This window comes from Vombatus ursinus, unplaced genomic scaffold (assembly GCF_900497805.2).
Source record: "Vombatus ursinus unplaced genomic scaffold, bare-nosed wombat genome assembly UNPS02014807.1, whole genome shotgun sequence".
Taxonomy (NCBI): Eukaryota; Metazoa; Chordata; class Mammalia; order Diprotodontia; family Vombatidae; genus Vombatus; species Vombatus ursinus.
Window position 1 is genome coordinate 61,549,092 of NW_020954585.1, and position 20,003 is coordinate 61,569,094.

The following is a 20,003-nucleotide window of genomic DNA, read 5'->3' on the forward strand; positions in this document are numbered from 1 at the left end:
GATTGTAAATAAATAAAACCAATGTAGCCAAGATGAAAAGAAAAGCAGAAAACTAGGGGAAAAAACTTATAGACAGCTCCTCAGATAAAGGTCTCATATCTTAAATATATAAAGAACTTTGTCAAATCTTTAAGAATATGAACCCCAGGGAGTCAAGATGGTGGGGGAGTAAATGCAGTGACTTGCTTGAGCTCTCCCCCAAACCCCTCCAATTCCCTGTAAAAGATGGCTCTAAAAAATTCTAAAGCGGTAGAACCCATAAACAGAGTGAAACAAATTTCCAGCCCAAGACAACCTGGATGGTTGATTGGAAAGGTCTATTGCACAAGGTGGGAAGAGGAACACAGTTTGGTGTGGGCACATGGGCAAAATAGGCCTCATTGAACCTGGAGCAGGCCTCAGAGGACTGAATCATGGGCAGCTGTGGCAGTTTCCAGACTTCTCAACCCATGAATGCCAAAGAGAACTTAGAATGTCAGTAGGAAAAGTCTGTGACTGTGGTAAGAGAGAAGCTGGTCCCAGCCCCAGTCCCTGTGTGTGGCCCTGGGACGGCAGCTGCTTCCAGAGCTTCTGGTCCACAGAATGAGGGGGAATCGAATGGTTGATAAGAGAGGTATTGCAGAGATCTCTTTGCTGATGCAGGATTCTCTTGCTTTGTCCATGCTTAGATCTGGGTCATGGTTCTGGGTGGTGGTCCTGGGGCAAGGAGGAGTGCTGGCATAGTGGAGCTTGCAGTGGTGGTGGAGAGGAAATCTTCCTCACTGTTCCAAGACAGAAAAGAGTGCTTATGGTCACTCATAGACCAGAACACAAGCTAGGAAAGGAGTAAACTGCAGGGCTTGGAATATAATATTCCAGAGGTCAAAAGAGATAGGATTACAACCAAAAATCACCTACCCAGCAAAACTGAGTATAATCTTCAGGGGGAAAAAAATGGATATTCAGTGAAATAGAGGACTTTCAAGCATTCTTGATGAAAAAACCAGAGCTGAATAGAAAATTTGACTTTCAAATACAAGATTCAAGAGAAACATGAAGAGGTAAACAGGAAAGAGACATCATAAGGGACTTATTAAGGTTGAACTGTTTACTTTCCTACATGGAAAGATAATATTTGTAACTCATGAAAGGGGAAAAAATTTATATGTATATAGATAGATGATAAATAGAGGGTAAAAGGTGAGTTGAAGATGAAGGGGTGATACCTGAAGAATAAAATTAAGGGGTGAGAGAGGATTATACTGGGAGAAGGAGAAAGGGAGAGGTAGAATGAGGTAAATTATCTCACATAAAACAGACAAGAAAAGGCTTTTATAGTGGAGGGGAAAAGGGGGGAAAGTGAGAGAGAATGAGTGAATATTATTCTCATTTTATTTGGCTTAAGGAGGGAATGACATACACACTCAATTGGGTAGGGAAATCTCTTACCCTTCAGGAAAATAGGGGGGAGAGGAGACAAGAGAGCAGGAGGATGATAAAGAGGAGAGCAGATTGGGGGAGGGGCTAATCAGAAGCAAACACTTCTAAGGAGGGACATGGTCAAAAGAGAGTATAGAATAAATGGGGAGTGGAATAGGATTAAGGGAAATATACTTAGTTTTTCACAACATGACGACTATGGAAGTGTTTTGCATGACTACACATGTATAACCTGCATCAAGTTGCTTGCCTTCTCAATGAGGGTGGGTGGGGAGGGAGGAAGGGAGAAAATTTGGAACCCAAAGTTTTAAAAACAAATGTTTAAAAAAATTGTTTTCATATGCAACTGGGAGATAAGATATACAGGAAATGGGGTATAGAAATCTATCCTGTTCTATAGGAAAATTGAAGGGGAAGGGCATAAGAGAAGCGGGGGAGAAATAGAAGGGAGGGCAGATTAGGGGAAAGGATATTCAGAATGCATGCCATCTTGGGGTGGGGGGAGGGACAAGATGGGGAGAAAATTTGGAACTCAAAATTTTGTGAAAGTGAATGTTGAAAATTAAAAAAAAATAATTAATTAAAAAAAAAAAGAATATGAACCCCAATTGATAAATGGCCAAAGGATATGATTAGGCAGTTTTCTGATGATGAAATCAAAACAATTTAGAGCCATATAAAAAAATGTTCTAAATCATTATTGATTAGAGAAATGCAAATTAAAACAACCTTGAGATATCATTTTACACCTATCAGATTGGCTAAAATGATAGAAAGGGAAAGTGACAAATGGAGGAGATGTGGAAAAATTGGGACCTTAATTCCTCATTGGTGGATCTGTGAGCTGACCCAACCATTTTGGAGAGCAATTAGGAATTATGCCCAAAGAGTTATTAAACTGCGTACACCCTTTGATCCAGCAATACCACTATAAAGTCTGTTTCCCAAGATGATTGGGAGAAAAGGAAAAGAAAAAGAACCTATATGTTCTAAAATATTTATAGCAGTTCTCTTTGTGGTGACAAAGAACTGGAAACTGTGGGGATGCCTGTTAATTGGAGACTGGATAAATAAATTGTGGTATAAGTTCTTGATGGAAGATTACTCTTCTATAAACGATGAGCTTGACGATTTTAGAAAAACATGCAATGACTTGGATGAAATAATGAAGAGCAAAATGAGTAGAATCAAGAGAATGTTGAATATAGTAACAGCATTATTGTTTTAAGAACAACCTTGAGTGATCAAGTCATTCTGACTATTATAAATACCCAAATTAACTACAAAGGTTCTATGAAGGAAGATGCTGTTTGCATTCAGAGAAAGAATTGACACACATACATATATACACATATACATACATATATACATATATATGCACATACATACACACATATACATATTTGTGTCCAATGGTAGCCATCTCTAGGATGGGGGGGAGGAAAGGGAAACAGTTACTTGATAACTTTAATGTATATTTAAAAAGAATAACAAGTGGTATTTTTTTTTCTATTTCACTTTGTTAGGGAAATGCTTATGTTATTTATTAAGTTTAGAATAATAAATTAATAAAAAAGAAAGAATGTACAAAGTACCACTAAGTAGGACCCAAGCAATTTGAATATGTAGTGAATATAAAGGAAATGTCACTCCTTGTGTTAGGATGAATTAGAGATCTTTCTTGTTGCTCATAATCTGTGCTTTTGTGTATAGACATCTGAAGTTATGGTTTTTGTTGCTATTTCTTTTTCTAAATTGTCTCGTGTGGATTTCTGGGTGCATCCATTATAATTTTTTCATACATTGTAACTACTCTCTGGATTTATAGCTTTCTTCTTTCCATGTCTATCTTCCTTTTTAACCTAAAGCCCTTTTGATTACATATGAAATATTCTAGAGGAGGTGAGCCCAAGAGAAATGGGAAACTAATTTGCTTTAAGTGCATTCCATCCTTGACCAGGAGCATATGGGACCTAAGTAATTCAAACATTTAGCATTGATGGAGGGGAAGACCAAGCACACTAGTCTGTAGTCTAGAGCAACATAAAGACAAAGTCATATATTCTGCCAAAATCATATTCAGCTATTGGTTCCATGCCACTAGTGTGTATACACATATACATACATATACATGTTTGTGTGTATATACACACATGTATATACTGGCAACATGTATACATGTGTGTATATACTGGCTATATACACACACACAAACTTGGTGGTACAGGACTCCTGATTGAATATGATTCTGGCAGATTATATGGTCTTATCTATTTTTTTAACTTTTTTTTGAGTTCCAAATTCTATCCCTCCCTCTCTCCTTCCCCTTTTTCCTCCCTGAGATGGTAAGTATATAGGTTATACATGTACAATTATGTATAACATTTCCATATTAGTCATTTTGTACAAGAAGACTTGAATAAAAGAAAAAAATGAAAGAAAGTGAAAAAATAGCATGCTTCAGAATGTATGCAAACAATGTCAGTTCTTTCTCTGGAGGTAGATAGTATGCTTTCATCATTAGTCCTTTGGGATTGTCTTGGATCATTGTATTGCTGAGAATAGCTAAGTCGTTCACAACTCTTCATCAAACAATATTGCTGTTACTGTATACAATGTTCTTCTGGTTCTGTTCACTTCACTATGCATCAGTTCATGTAAGTCTTTCCAGGATTTTCTGAAATCATCCTGCTTGTTATTTCTTATAGCCAATAATATTCCATTACAATCATACTCTAGAGCTTGTGTAGCTATTCCCCAATTGATGGGCATCCTTTCAATTTCCAATTCTTAGCCACCACAAAAAACTGCTATCAATATTTTTGTACAAAGATGTCCTTTTCCATTTTGCGGGGATGTCTTTGGGATATAAACCTAGTAGTGGTATTGCTGAATCAGAGTATATAAGTTTTATAGCCCTTTGGGCATAGTTCCAAATTGCTCTCCAGAAAGGATCAGTGAACTTGAATCAGTTCATAACTCCACCAACAGTGAATTAATATTCTAGTTTTCCCACATCCCCTCCAATATCCAACATTTTCCTTTTGTGTCATATTAGCCAATCTGATAGATGTAAGGTGGTACCTCAGAGTTGTTTTAATTTGCAGTTTTCTAATCAATACTGATTTAGAACATTTTTATATGACTATAGATATCTTTGATTTCTTTATCTAATAACTGCCTTACATATCCTTTGACCATTTATCAATTGGGGAATGACTTGTATTTTTATAAATTTGACTCAATTCTCTATATATTTAAGAAATGAGGGCTTTATCAGAGATATTTGTTGCACAATTTTTTTCTCAGTTTTCTGCTTTCCTGGTTGCATTGATTTTGTTTGTGCAGAAATTTTTTAATTTTATATAATAAAAATGATCTATTTTACATTTTGTAATGCTCTTTATGTCTTCTTTGGTCCCAAATTCTTCCCTTATTCATACAACTGACAGACAAATTATTCCTTGCTTTCTTAATTTGCTTATGAGACATGCAGGATTCTTGGCTCAGTAAGCAGATGAAATTTAGTTTTATGCTGATAGTAACAATCCAAAGTGCTTTTTATAATGCCCTAAAGGTTATCTATGGGCCCAAGACCTATGGTGCATCTCAATTACTCAGTGCTGATGGAGCCATGTTGATTAGTGATAAAAACATGATTCTAGAGAGATAGGTTGAATGCTTCCATAGTGTTCTCAACAGACTGTCATCAATCAGTGCTGAACCCATTGGTCATTTACCTCAATTTGAAGTCAATTTGCTTATGGTATCACCCTTTAGGTATAAATCATGTACCCATTTTGACTTTATCTTTGTATACGGTGTGAGATATACCATATATATGGTCTATACCTTTATGGTCTATACCTACTTTCTGCCATACTGTTTTCCAGTTTTCCCAGCAGTTTTTGGGTTTTGGGATTATCATACACTAGATAACTATGGTCATTTAATGTAGTTTGTACCTAATCTATTCCACTGATACACCACTCCATTTCTTAGCCAGTACCAGATTGTTTTGATAATTACCACTTTATAATGCAGTTTGAGATCTGATATGGCTAGACCACCTTCTTTCACATTATTTTTCATTGATTTCCTTGATATCCTTGAACTTTTGTTCTTCCAGATGAATTCCGTTATATTTTCTAGCTCTGTAAAATAATTATTTGATAGTTTGGCATGGCACTGAAGAAATAGATTAACGTAGGTAGAACTGTCATTATTATTATATTGGCTCAGCCTACCCATGAGAAATTAATATTTGTCTAATTATTTAGATCTGACTTTATTTGTGTGATAAGCACTTTATAGTTGTGTTTATATAGTTCCTGGGTTTGCCTTGGCAGATAGACTCCCAACTATTTTCTATTGTCTACAGTTATTTTAAATGGAATTTCTCTATCTCTTGCTGCTGGGTTTTGTTGGTAATATGTAGAAATGCTGATGATTTATATGGGTTTATTTTGTATCCTACAACTTTGCTAAAATTGTTAATAATTTCAAGTAGTTTTTAGTTGATTCTCTAAGATTTTCTAAGTATAACATCATATCATTTGTGAAGAGTAATAGTTTTGTTTCCTCATTGCCTATTCTAATTCCTTTCTTTTTCTTACTGCTATAGCTAACATTTCTAATACAATGTTAAACAATAGATGTGATAATGAACATCCTTGTTTCACCCCTGATTGTATTGGGAAGGATTCTAGTTTATCTCCATTACAGATAATGCTTGCTGATGGTTTTAGAAAAACATTACTTATCATTTTAAGCAAAGCTCCATTTATTCCTAAGCTCTGTAGTATTTTTTAATAGGAATCAGTGCCACATTTTGTCAAAGGCTTTTTCTGCATCTGTTAAGATAATCATATGATTTCTGTTGGTTTTGCTATTGATATGATCAATTGTGCTGGTAATTTTCTTAATATGGAATCAGCCCTGCATTTCTGGTATAAATCCACCTGGTCATAGTGTATGATCCTTGTGATATGTTGCTGTAATTTCTTTGCTAGTCCTTTATTCAAAAATTTTCAAGCAATATCCATTATGGAGATCAGTCTACAATTTTCTTTCTCTATTTTGGCTCTTCTTGGTTTAGGTACCAGCACCATATTTGTGTCATAAAAGGAATTTGGTAGGTCTCCTTCTTTACCTATTTTCCCAAATAGTTTATATGTTCCAATAGTTTATTGGAATTGTTTTTTAATTGTTTGGTAGAATTCACTTGTGAATCCATCTGGTCTTGTGGATTTTTTCTTAGGAAATTCATTGATGACTTGTTCAATTTCTTTTCCTAAGATTGGGTTATTTAAATATTTTACTCCTTCTCTTAATCTGGATAATTTATATTTTTGCAGATATTCATCTGCTTCATTAAGATTGTCAAGTTTATTGGCATATAATTGAGCAAAATTGCTCCTAACAATTGTCTTAATTTCTTCTCCACTGGTGGTGAATTCATCCCTTTCATTTTTGATACTAGTAATTTGGTTTTCTTCTTTCCTTTTTTTAAATGAAATTAACCATTGGTTTATTTTATTGCTTTCCCCCCCCCATAAAACCAGCATCTAATTATATTTATTAGTTCAATGATTTTCTTACTTTCAATTTTATTAATTTCTCCTTTGATTTTCAGGATTTCCAATTTGTTGTTTAATTGGGGATTTTTAATTAGTTCTTTTTCTAGTTTTTTTTTAATTGCATGCCCAATTCATTGATCTACTTTTTCTCTATTTCATTCATGTAAGCAATTAGAGATACAAATTTTCCCCTAAGTATTACTTTGGCTGCATCCCATAAATTTTGACATATTGTCTCATCGTCATTTTCTTTAATGATATTATCTATTGTTTCTATGACTTGTTCTTTGACTCACTTATTTTTTAGGATTAGATTATTTAATTTCCTATTAAATTTTAATCTGTTTCTATTGTTCATTATTGAATGTAATTTTTATTGCATTATGATCTGAAAAAGAGGCATTTACTATTTCTGCTTTTCTACATTTGGTTGTGAGATTTTTATGTCCTAATACATGGTCAATTTTTGTGTGAATGCCATGTACTGCTGAGCAAAAGGTATATTCCTTTCTATTCCCATTCAATTTTCTCCAGAGATCTATCATATCTAACTTTTCCAGAATTTTATTCAATTCTTTAAATCTTCTTATTTATTTATTTTGTTATATCTATCTAGTTCTGAGAGAAGAAAGTTGAGGTCCCCCACTAGTATAGTTTTATTATCTATTTCCTCCTGTAACTTATTCAACTTCTTCAAAAATTTAGATTCTATACCATTTGGTGCATATATGTTTAGAATTGATATGACTTTATTGCCTATGGTAACTTTCAGCAAGATGTAGTTTCCTTCCTTAACTCTTTTAATTAGATCTGTTTTTGCTTTTGCTTTGTCTGAGATAATGATTGCTACCTCTGCTTTCTTTGCTTCAGCTAAAGCATATTAGTTTCTGCTCCAGCCCCTTACCTTCACTCTGTGTGTCTCTTTGCTTCAAATGTGTTTCTTGTATACAACATATTGTAGGATTCTGGTTTTTAATCCATTCTGCTATTTATGGGTGAGTTTATCCCATTCACGTTTTTTTTTTTTGCTTTTTCAGTGAGGCAATTGGGGTTAAGTGACTTGCCCAGGGTCCCACAACTAGTAAGTGTCAAGTGTCTGAGGCTGGATTTGAACTCAGGTCCTCCTGACTCCAAGGCCAGAGCTCTATCCAATATCCCATTCACATTTATAGTTATGATAACTGTATATTTCACTCCATGCTATTTTCCCCTTGTTTATCCCCCTCTCTGATACCCCGTACTCTTTCTCTCCTCACAAGTATGTTATTTCTGATCACCACCCTCCCCAATCTGCCCTCCCTTTTATCACTCCCTCCTCCCCTCACCCCCTTCTATTATCCCCATCCCTTTTTACTTCCTTATAGGGTAAGATAGATTTCTGTATCCAATTGAGTGTGTATGTGTTTTTCCTTCTTTGAGCCAATTTTTTTTTGTTTTTTTGTTGTGTTTTGTTTTGTTTTTAGGCAGCTGGGGTTAAGTGACTTGCCCAGAGTCACACAGCTAGTAAGTGTCAAGTGTTTGGTCTGAGGCCAGATTTGAACTCAGGTCCTCCTGACTTCAGGGCCACTGCTCTTTCCACTGTGCCACCTAGCTGCCCCTCTTTGAGCCAATTTTGATGACAGTAAGGTTTAACCTTTGCCCACCACCACCCCCCTTCCTCTCCATTGTAATATCTCTTTCATGCTTCTTTTATGTGGGATAATTTACCCCCATTCAATCTCCCCCCTCCTTCCAGTGCAATTTTCTTTCTCACTCCTTTGTTTTGTTTTGGGGGTATCATCCCATCAAAGTCATCTTATTTCCACACTCTCTGTCTATGTATATACTACTTCCAATTGCTCTTATAGTCATAAAGTTCTTAAAAGTTATAAATATTAGCTTGCCACATAGAAATATAAACAGTTTAACCTTATTGAATTTTTTTTTCTACTTTTTTATGTTTCCCTTGAGTCTTGTATTTGGAGATCAAATTTTTTATTCATCTCTGGTCTTTTAATTAGGAATGCTTGAAAGTTCTCTATTTTATTAAATGTCCATTTCCTCCCTGAAAGATTATGTTCAATTTTGCTGGGTAGGTGATTCTTGGTTGTAACCCTAATTCCTTTGCCTTCTGATATATCATATTCCAAGCTCTCTAGGTTTTAAATGTGGAAGCTGCCAAATCTATGTAATCCTGACTGTAGCTCCATGATATTTGAATTGTTTCTTTTTGGCTGCTTGCAGTACTTTCTCCTTGATCTGTGAGTTCTGGAATTTGGCTACGATGTCACTGGGAGTTTTCATTTTGGGATCTCTTTCAGGCAGCGATTAGTGGATTGTTTCAATTTCTAGTCTGCCCTCTGGTTCTAATATATCAGGGCGGTTTTCTTTAATAATTTCTTTTTTTTTTTTCGTTAGGCAATGGGATTAAGTGATTTGCCCGGGGTCACACAGCTAGTAAGTGTTATGTGTCTGAGGCCAGATTTGAACTTAGGTCCTCCTGAATCCAGGGCCGGTGCTCTATCCACTGTGCCACCTAGCCTCCCCTCTTTGATAATTTCTTGGAAAATGTTGTCCAGGCTTTTTCTTTTTTCTTTTTTTTTATCACAGCTTTCACATACTCCAATAATTCCTATATTTATCTAAACTTGAACAGGATGTGTGTGAGGGGAAACTATATCTTCATTTTCACGAACTTCTAAAATTTATTTCAATTAAGTATGTCAGCAATAGACATTATTCTGAAAAGAAGTCCATAGGCTTCATCAGACTGTCCAAGGGACTCATGAAATACAAAACTGTGAAGAATCCCTGTTAAGTCTAGGCCCTTTTAAAAATTTTATGGCCACCACTGCAGCCCTATAGCCCTCCATTTATTATATTTTGATTTGGCCACCTGGCCATTTTCCAGTGATGATACATTTCTTGATATTTCTTATGCTACTTCTTGCATACAAGTTGTTACTGGAAATATGGTGAAGCCTTGTTGCATCAAGTGAATGGAAAACTGTGTTGCCCAGATTATGACATGTAGCTAAATGGGTAGCCCACTTAGTCTATCAACATATAATCATGGATAAGTGCTGTGCATAGTAAATGAATAAAGCATTTATTAATTGCTTACTCTGAATAATGCACTGGGATAAGTGCTGGGGTTACAAATAGAAAATGAAGATGGTCCCTGATCTCAAGAAGGTCTTATTCTGGGGCAGAGCCAAGATGGCGGAGTAAAAGCAGTGACATGCTTGAGCTCTCCCTCAAACCCCTCCAAATACCTATAAAAAAATGGCTCTAAACAAATTCTAAAGCAGCAGAACCCACAAAAAGACAGAGTGAAACAAATTTCCAGCCAAAGACAGCCTGGATGGTTGATCAGAAAGGTATATTGCGCCAGGTGGGGAGAGGAGAGCAGTTCGGTGTGGACACGCAGGCCGCAGAGAACCTGGAGCAGGCTCCAGAGGGCTGAATCACAGGCAGCTGTGGCAGTTTCCAGACTTCTCAACCCATGAACACCAAAGACAACTTAGAAGGTCAGTGGGAAAAGTCTGTTTCTATGGTGGTAAGAAAGGAGTGCTGGGTCCCAGCCCCATTCCTTGGGGTGGTGGCTGCTTCCTGAGCTTCTGGCCCACAGACTGAGGGGGAATCGAGTGACTAATCAGAGGGGGATTGCAGGGATCTCTCTGCTGGTGAAGGATTCTCTTGCTTTGCCCATGCTTGGATCTGGGTCACAGTTCTGGGTGGTGGTCCTGGGTTGAGGAGGACCGCTGGCATGCTGGAGCTGATAGTGGCTATGGAGAGAAAACCCTCCTCACAGTTCCAAGACAGAAAAGAGTGCTCATAGACCAGAGCACAGGCCAGGAAACGAGTAAACACCTCATAGCACCTTGGAAGAACTGAAAATTTACAGGTCCCTAGAAGTATCTTTGAAAACAGCTGCATAAAACCCCTGAAGCTTGGGACAGTACATTCTCCACACTAGAAACAGACTCCTACCTTAACAAAGAGTCTATAACTCAAGTTATAGACTCTGAGATCATGAGCAAGCAGCGCAAAAAGAGTCAGACTATATTATCTTACTTTGATGACAAAGAAGATCAAAACATACAACCAGAAGAAGACAACAAAGCCAAAGTTCCTACATCCAAAGCCTCCAAGAAAAATATGAATTGATCCTAGGTCATGGAAGAGCTCAAAAAGGATTTTGAGAAACAAGTAAGAGAAGTAGAGGAAAAACTCCTCGAAAATGGAGGCCAAACAACAACAATAGAGATAGGGCCTGGACCTGTGATTTCAATTGGTAAGGAATTTCAGGGTGAGGAAATTCAACCCATCTCCATCAATCGCTTCTCTTCAACTTATAGTCTTAAAGTTAGAGTTCTTAACCTCCCTTCTCAAAATAATGTAGGATTACAAAGTGTGAACCCCTCCCCAAACCATTTTGACTTGAGGTCCCCAAGACCTGAGAAAGGCCTAAAATCTGGTTTGGGCAATCAGGAAAGACATTTTGGCCTCCTCTGAGCTTAATCTACCATAATGCTTTGTTTGCACTGGCATAACAGACATGCTTTTGCTTTGCTCTCTGAGTGAACCCCAAATTCCCCTTTCTGTGTCAGCAACTACATGGCCAGATGGAGCTGACCAAGAGCATTCTTCTATTTATGACTACCAAGGACAAGATGCCTTGAACCAGACATGATCTTGAATTATGGGACTTTTTTAAAATGTTTTTTCATATTATATTATGTCACGTTAATGCTAGAAGAAACATAGACATCCTGAATCTATAATTTTTGTTGACATTTTGACATTCTCTTATCTTATTGTATTTACAATCTATCCAATTAAGAAATTCCTTTCTCATATTATGGTTAACACATACGGAGACTATAGTTGTGACTGACATAGATATCCTGAGCCAGGAAGGAAGGGAAGGGTGAGAGGAAATTACTCTGAAGATATAAGATCCCCTTTGTTTATCTGTCCTTGGGCTCATTTTCACATGCATATCTCTATATGCTTGTTCCACAAGCTTTGAGAGAAATAAGTGTGTACATGCAGCCTAATTTTGTTTGTCTTTCTTAGAACGAACTCAGTAATGGTTGACAAAAGGTAATCAATTATATTGAAATAGTTATTAAAATATTTAGATAACAAGTTCATGGGCCTCAAGTTAAGAAGCCCTGTTTTAGAGAGTTATCTAGAGCACTAACAAGTATTCCAGGGTCACATAGCCAGCATGTATCATCAGAAGCAGGACTTTAACCCAGATTTTCTTGGTTCTCGGTCTATTGTATATCATGCCGCTTCTTAATGTATAGCATATAGATTTACAGCACATATTTGTATATGGTTAAGAGTATGAAGTGAGTTATAATCCTACTATGTAACAAAAGGAAGGAGATTTACTGTCAATGTTACATAAACGAGGAGCCAGAATCTTGAATCTGGGAAGCAATAAAAGAATAGCAAGGCTTGAATTTTGCTGTTTAACAGCAACTGAGGCAAATGCTTGTTTCCACGGAAGCCCAGAAGAAGTGAAATCCTGTAAGTGAAGAGAGGGCAATGTTTTTCATAAAAATCAGTTTTCCCAGTTCATGAATGTACAGACTACATTGTCCTCATGTCTGCAAATGGAGTTATGATTAGCATGGGCTCTTTTGAAATGAGAACAGAGCCTGTGTGGGAGCAGTGGGGGGCTGGAGGGGGTGGGGTGGGTGTTCTACTAAGCCTGATTTTTGCAAACTTAATGGGTTTTTTTGTTAAACCAACAAAATATGTTTTATCTTGAGTGGTCAAATTTAGCCAAAATAGTTCACTTCATTCCATTAAAAATACTGAAAATTAAAAGCTTTTAAAAATCAACAAAGCATGTTTTCAGAGAACAGGTCCAATAACTCACTAGGATTTCAAAATTAACATAAATACCTAGTATTTTATTTTCTGGCCTCTTCTGAAGTAGAATAGGAAACTATAATTAAGTTCAGTACAATGTCTTATCCATCCTCAATATCTTTTGTGCATCTGAATAATTTTCACATCTATTTTCAAAGTAATCAGAAGAACTTGGTGCTTCATGGAGGAAAGATAATACATACAATATATTATTATGGCATACAAAATACATAGCTGTCAACATCTGACTGTCTCCCAAACTAAAAATTAAAGCCTTTGTGATGACATTAAAAACTCTTCATACATCAGTGGTGGTTAATGCATAAAAATAATAGCTGTAATAGGAAAATGATAGTTCACCCAGTATCTATTGGACATTTCAAGCTGAATGTGCTAACGGTATCTTAAATACAATATTAAACTCAGTCTTTAAGAGCACCTACTTCAAATTTTGATGGTTTGAAGTCACCACATCACTAGTATCGTTTGGCAGGCCCAAGGGGGCTCTTGGTTTTTCTGTTTTCAGTTCTGAGGTGAGTACTTAATGCTTATTGACTGTTGACAGTAGTGTCAGAAGGAGTAGGAAATGGGCCTGTGGACCCCATAAGATCTTCTTTTCTTTTTTTTTTTTTTAATTTCTTTACATTGCCTAGCCCAGGAGGTGGGAACCTGCAGCCTTGAGGCCACAGGTGCCCTCTAGGTCCTCAAATGCCACCGTTTGACTGAATCCAAATTTCACAGAACAAATCCCCTTCTGTGAAGTTTGGACCCAGTCAACCTCATGACCAAACCCAATCAAGCTTAGAAGAGCTGATTACTGCTGTTTTGTCCCTTATAGTTAATAAAAATTTTCAGTGAAGTCATTCACTCATGACAACATGAGTGCCTTAAACTGCCTTAAAAGAATAAGAATAGGGTGCAGTGACCCTGGAGTCAGAAGGACCCGAGTTCAAATCCAGCCTCAGACACTTACTAGCTCTGTGACTCTGAGCAAGTCCCTTAACCCCATTGCCTCTGAAAAAAAAAGAACAAGAATACATCATGGGTAAAGCCAAAAAGCTTCCCTTTTTGGGGCAGCTAAGTGGCACAGTAGATAGAGCTCCAGCCTTGGAGTCAGAAGGACCTGAGTTCAAATCCGACCTCAGACATTTAACACTAGCTGTGTGACCCTGGGCAAGTCACTTAACCCCAATTGCCTCACCAAATAGCAAAACAAAAAAAAAAACCTTCCCTCTTTTTGACATCATTTACACTTACACTGTGGTTTCTGTTACAAATTGCTTTATTTCTCTTGATCCTTATAATGGCCTTGTGAGGTAGATAATATATATTTAGATGGTGTTCAGCAGGACACAAAACATTTTCCTTTGAGTTAAGTAGCAATAATAAGAACAGACATCTCTACAGCCCCTGAAGGTTTGCAAAGTGCTTTATAGGCATTACCTTGATCCTCACAACTACCCTGTAGGGTTAACTGCAACAAAGATTATTATCTGAATTTTACAGATGAGAAAACTGAGCCTAAGAATTTGGGGCTCAACCCAATAACTCACACAGCTAGGAATCAGCAGGGCACTGAGTATAGGTCCTTTAGGTCCATTTCCTGTTCTAATATGCCATGTGGTTTAATAAATGCAGACTCAAACAGCTCTGGTTTTATTAGCTTGGCAAGCTAAATAATAATACACTATGCTGAGTCAGGAAGACTTGGGCTAAAATATGGCTTCTAAACTTTCCTAGCTGTGCTACTAAATGGCGAATCACTTAGACACTGCTTCAGTCAACTCCTTATGTCTTTTGAAGGAGGACTCTTTAATGTAAGGTGTATCTTTTTTGGTCTGTCTCTGACTTGTGGTTCCAGACCTCAAGTGTCTTAAATTTCTCTTATACCTATATTCTCTTTAACAGTAGTGTCAAATAGAAAAGGGGGGCACATTTGGAACTATGCCCAAAGGCTATAAAACCATGCATACCCTTCGACCAAGCAATACCACTGGTCTGTATCCCAAAGGGATCATAAAAAAAGGGGAAAGGACCCACATGTACAAAAATATTTATAGCAGCTCTTTTTGTGGTGGCAAAGAATTGGAAATTGAGGGAATGCCCATCAATTGGAGAATGGCTGAACAAGTTATTATATAATGTGTGATGGAATACTATTGTGCTTTAAAAAATGAACAGGATGCTCTCAGAAAAAAACATGGAAAGAGTTACATGAACCGATGCAAAGTGAAATGAGCAGAACCAGAACACTGTACATGGTAACAGCAATATTGTGTGATGATCTACTGTGAATATCTTAGCTATTCTCAACAATATAATGATCCAAGACAATTCTGAAGGACTTAACGATGAATGGTGCTGTCCATCTCCAGAGAAAGAACTGATAGAGCCTGAATGCAGATAAAAGATAATTTTTCTATATTTTTCTCAGACTTTTTTTGATCTGTGTTTTCTTTCACAGCATGACTTAACATGGAAATGTGTTTTGCATGACCACACATGTATAAGCTATGTCAAATTGCCTTCTCAATGGGGAGGGGGAGGGAGGGAAAAATTTGGAACTCAAAATTTGAAAAAAGAATGTTAAAATTGTTTTTACATGTAATTGGGAAAAAATAAAATCTTAAATTATAAAAAAGAAAAGGGGCACACCATGTGGACTTAGAAAAAAATGTATATTAACATTATCTATTATCTTATTGTCGTTTTATTTATTTAATTATTTTCCATCTGGTTCAGGCTAGGAGTGTTACTACTTGTAACATGCCCAGCCCATGTGCTTGTCACTTCTACCCTATGGTGCTTGGCTAATGATTATTGTTTATTCTTCCTTTTTCCAGGAAGACCAATGACATCACAGGTAATGTCTTGGCTGGTACATGACTTGGATTTAAGTGAGGCAGAGTTGCACAAAGTCATCAACCTCACTCTCTCTTCCAGAGTCATCAAAGTCCAATGACAAGACAAAGTTAGGAAGATTGGCAATAGCCTTGGTTAGTGGTAGGCATTTTATAAAGATTGGTTAATATGGAAGTGTTTAAGTATACGGAATCCTCATACTCTCCTTTCAGTTCAGATTGCCAGGATATTTGTGGTTCCCAGGATTGTCAAACCTTGATGCTAGATAGTATCTCTTTCTAACTAGTATTTAGGGTTCCTAGTGCTCAACATTACACTAACTCGTTTCTCCCAAACATATGGCCACACTGTGCCACACCACAGCACACATCACTTTCTGCTCATTAATTGATCAGCTATAAAAAACAAAACAAAACACCAAACTCCTGAACTTTTGCTCCCTCTTCTGGTTAAGTAAGACTAATGCATTCAATTTGACATTTTTGTCTGTCTCCTGCCCTGTTGTGGCTTCTTGGGCTTTGGATGGGAGCAAAGAAGGCAAGTAGCACAGTCACAACAGAAGTAAATGAGCTCTATATTGGCACCTTGTCCAAGTGAATGCATTTAAAATTCCCAAATGCTGCAGGTGTGGAAAGTTTTGTGACTTCCAAACTTTACAACTGATGGCCTTCTCCTTTAACCAACTGTAATGGAAACCATGTAACTTTTAAATGCCTGAGAGTCTAAGGGAAAAGGTCTTGGGCTAAGTGTCAGAAAGCCTGAGTTCATAAGATCCCGGATCTAATCAGTCAGTTAATAAACATTAAGTGCCTACTATTCCCCAGGCACTGTGCTAAGCGCTGAGGATACAAATCCAAAAAAACCCCAGAAAACAAAAAAAGAGTGCCTGCCCTCCAGAAGCTTATAATCTAATGAGGAAGACAAGACACAAAAGGAAACTGTAAATTCCAGCTAGATGTCATAATGAGTGAGGAGACAATGATCTTTTGGGGTTAGAACTAGTCTATTTAATCTTAAAACTCTGGGGGGGAGGGTGTTTGTGTGAGTGTATAGCGGGGATGAGCATAGGGAAAGGTCATAGGTTCTATATGATTACATGTTTGGGCAAAGAGGGAGCAAAGAACAGAGGACCATGACAGACCAATAAACAGTGATTCCAGAATGAAAAATCACTGTTGAAAAGAGGCTCAGGAGGAGGCTCAGGAGAGGATGATTCTAAGAGAAAGATAAGACAAAAAAGAAAATAAGCATTTTATTATGTGTCAGGCACTGTGGTAAGCATTAACAACAATCTTGGATAATAGTGTTATAATTATCCCCACTTTACAATTGAGAAAACTGAGACAGGCAGAGGTTAAGTGACTAGCCCAGGTCACTCAGCCAGTATGTGAGGCCAAGTGAACTTAGGTCTATTCTGTCTTCAGGCCCAGTACTCCACCTACTTCACTACCTACCTGCCTCTAATAAGGAGAGATCTATTTTGATGTTAGCTATGTTTTTGCACTGTGCTTTAACCAACTTAAAATTACTTGCTAGGGGCTTTTTCCTCCCTCTTAGCAAACTGGCAAAGATGACAAAAAATGGAAAACATTAGAGAAACTGCAGGAAAATAGCTATGCCCATACATTGTTGGTGGAACTGTGAACAGGTTTATCTCTTCTAGAAAACAATTTAAAGTTATGCTAGAAAAAATGAATAAAACATTTATACCATTTGAGTGAGAAATCCCATATCTAGGTATATACTTCAAGGAGGTCAAAGACAGAAAGGTTTCATACATATCAAAATATTAATAGGAGTACTTTTTGTGGTAACTTGGAACTGGAAACAAAGCAGATACACACTGAATGGAGTTGTCATTGTTGAGTTGTTTTCAGTTGTGTCTGACTCTTTGTGACCCCATTTGGGGTTTTCTTGGCAAAAATACTGGAGTGGTTTGTCATTTTCTTCTCCAGCTCATTTTATAATGAAGAAACTGAAGCAAACAGGTGACTTGCATAGGGTCATGCAGGTAGTAAGTGTCTGGGCCAGATTTGAATTCAGGGAGATGAGTCTTCTTGACTCTAGGGTCAGCACTCTATCCACTGAGCCACTTAGCTGTCCCTGTTGGAAGGGGGGGTAGGCTAAACAAATTATGGTTTATGAATACAATGGAATATTGCTATGCCATAGGAAATTATGAATATACAGAGTTCAGAGAAATGTGGAACAACTTATATGAACAAATACAGAACAAAGGAAACAGAAACAAGAAAACAATATACTTAATTATAATGTAAAAAGAACCCCAGCCTGAATGCAGTGTAATTATATTGCATAAACTTGGCACCCAAGAAAAGTTGAGAAAATTCATTTCCTTACTTCATTGCCAGGGTGGCAGACTATGGAAGTGGAATATAGTATACACTGTCAAAGCTAGTCAGTGTATTGGTTGATTTTTACTGAACTATTTATTTTTTCTTTTAACATCTTTGTTATGAGGGAAGGCTTGCCAAGCTGGGGAGGGAGAAAGGAGTATATTTAGCAATCAATGTGATGTAAAAAACAGAAGCATTAGAAAAAAATTCCCTCACTGGTTATAGCTCCTATTCTCAGAGGGACAAAAGGCTTAGTCCTGGCCCAAAACCACATTCCATTGAGCAGTAGCAAGGCCTCATATGGGTGATTAGTCAAATGGGAGAGTATTTGGAATATGCCTCAGTGTTGTTGCCAAGAGAAAAAGCTCAAAGTTAATATTATAGCTCTGGGGACAGCTTGATCCCATGAATGTTCCTGTCTACCCATACTAATTTGTGAAAAGCTGACAGGTCTGTAATCATGGACAACACAAGGAATCTCTTGGGTGCACCAGGGCTGTATACCATCTTTACAGACAGGTTTAAATGTGGTCCTGTTGAGAGCTTTCAGATACTCTCAGTGTAGGCTGATGAGTTCTAAAGCCCATTTGAAAGGCTTATTAGCATCTTTGTTCTCCCCTCTAAAAGTTTCAGGGGTTTTGTTCCAGACCAGTGAATACAACAGTGTTGGGAACTATTAGTGTGGAATTGCTCCTCTTGGCTATTCAGAGAGTAGAATGTGGGCACTGTGAGATATTAAGTGACTTGCGTCCCTGGTCACACCTCTAACAGACAGAATATGAACCCAGGGCTTTCTGACTCTAAGTCAGAGGATCTAAGACTAACCTTCTATCCATTATGTCAAGTTGCCTCTTTTTTAATCATAAGCTACTATAATCAGGCAAGAGTTCATTACAGGAAAATGTTTTTCCAAGAAGTGTAAATTATAGGACTATCCTCAGTGAGAGCTTATACCAGAAAGGCTATTTACTAAAGAATTCAAAATTGACTGTGATTAGACCTTGAAAAGCTACCAGCATATTTATGGTTTGAATCATCATTATTGGGGCTTACTCTTCAAATACGATTATAATTTGTTTTTTCACAACTGTGGTAAGGTAGAGGGACCTTTGAAGCGGGCATATCTACAGGGTGCCCAACTTGTAATGGAAGGGAAACACAACTCTGGAGCCAGAGATGGGGAAGCTATCATAATAAGTACAGGCAGTTCTGGTTTAAAAACTCGTTTCACAGGGGGCCCTTGCCCACTCGTAGATGTGAAACTAGCTTTCATGCCAATTGTAGCTATTACTTAGAACCACAGAAGCTCCAAGTTAGAATGGGCCTACCTCAGAGGCCACACCCTCCACAATGTCCCTGACAAGTGACTCTCCAGCCTCTTTTTGAAGACTCCAAAGTAGGAACCCACTGTCTGCAGCTTTTCTACAGTTTTTATTCCAGTTCTGCCTTCTGAGGCTAATTATGTTCTCATATCATTTATAATATAACATAATATATAGTATATATTACAATATAATGTATTATATATTAGTATAATGTAATATATAGTATATTATAATGATATATCACATAATAATATATAATCTAATAAGCATTTATGTAGTGCTTTTTAAGGTTTACAAAGAGTTTTACATATTTTAACTCACTTGATTCTCATAATTACCCTGTGAGATAAATGCTATTGCTGGCCCCTATTTTACAGATGAAGAAACCAAGATATAGAGGTTAAAAGACTTATCCAGGATCACACAGTTAATATGCGTGCAAGGCTGGATTCAAACTCTAGTCTTCCTGACTCTGAAGTCGTGCGTTTCTATCTGCTTTGTTTTCCTGTGACAGTCTTTCTGGGACTTGAAGACAGCTATCATTTCCCACTCCCCAAATCTCTTCTTGGATCTAAACATCTGTAGTTTCT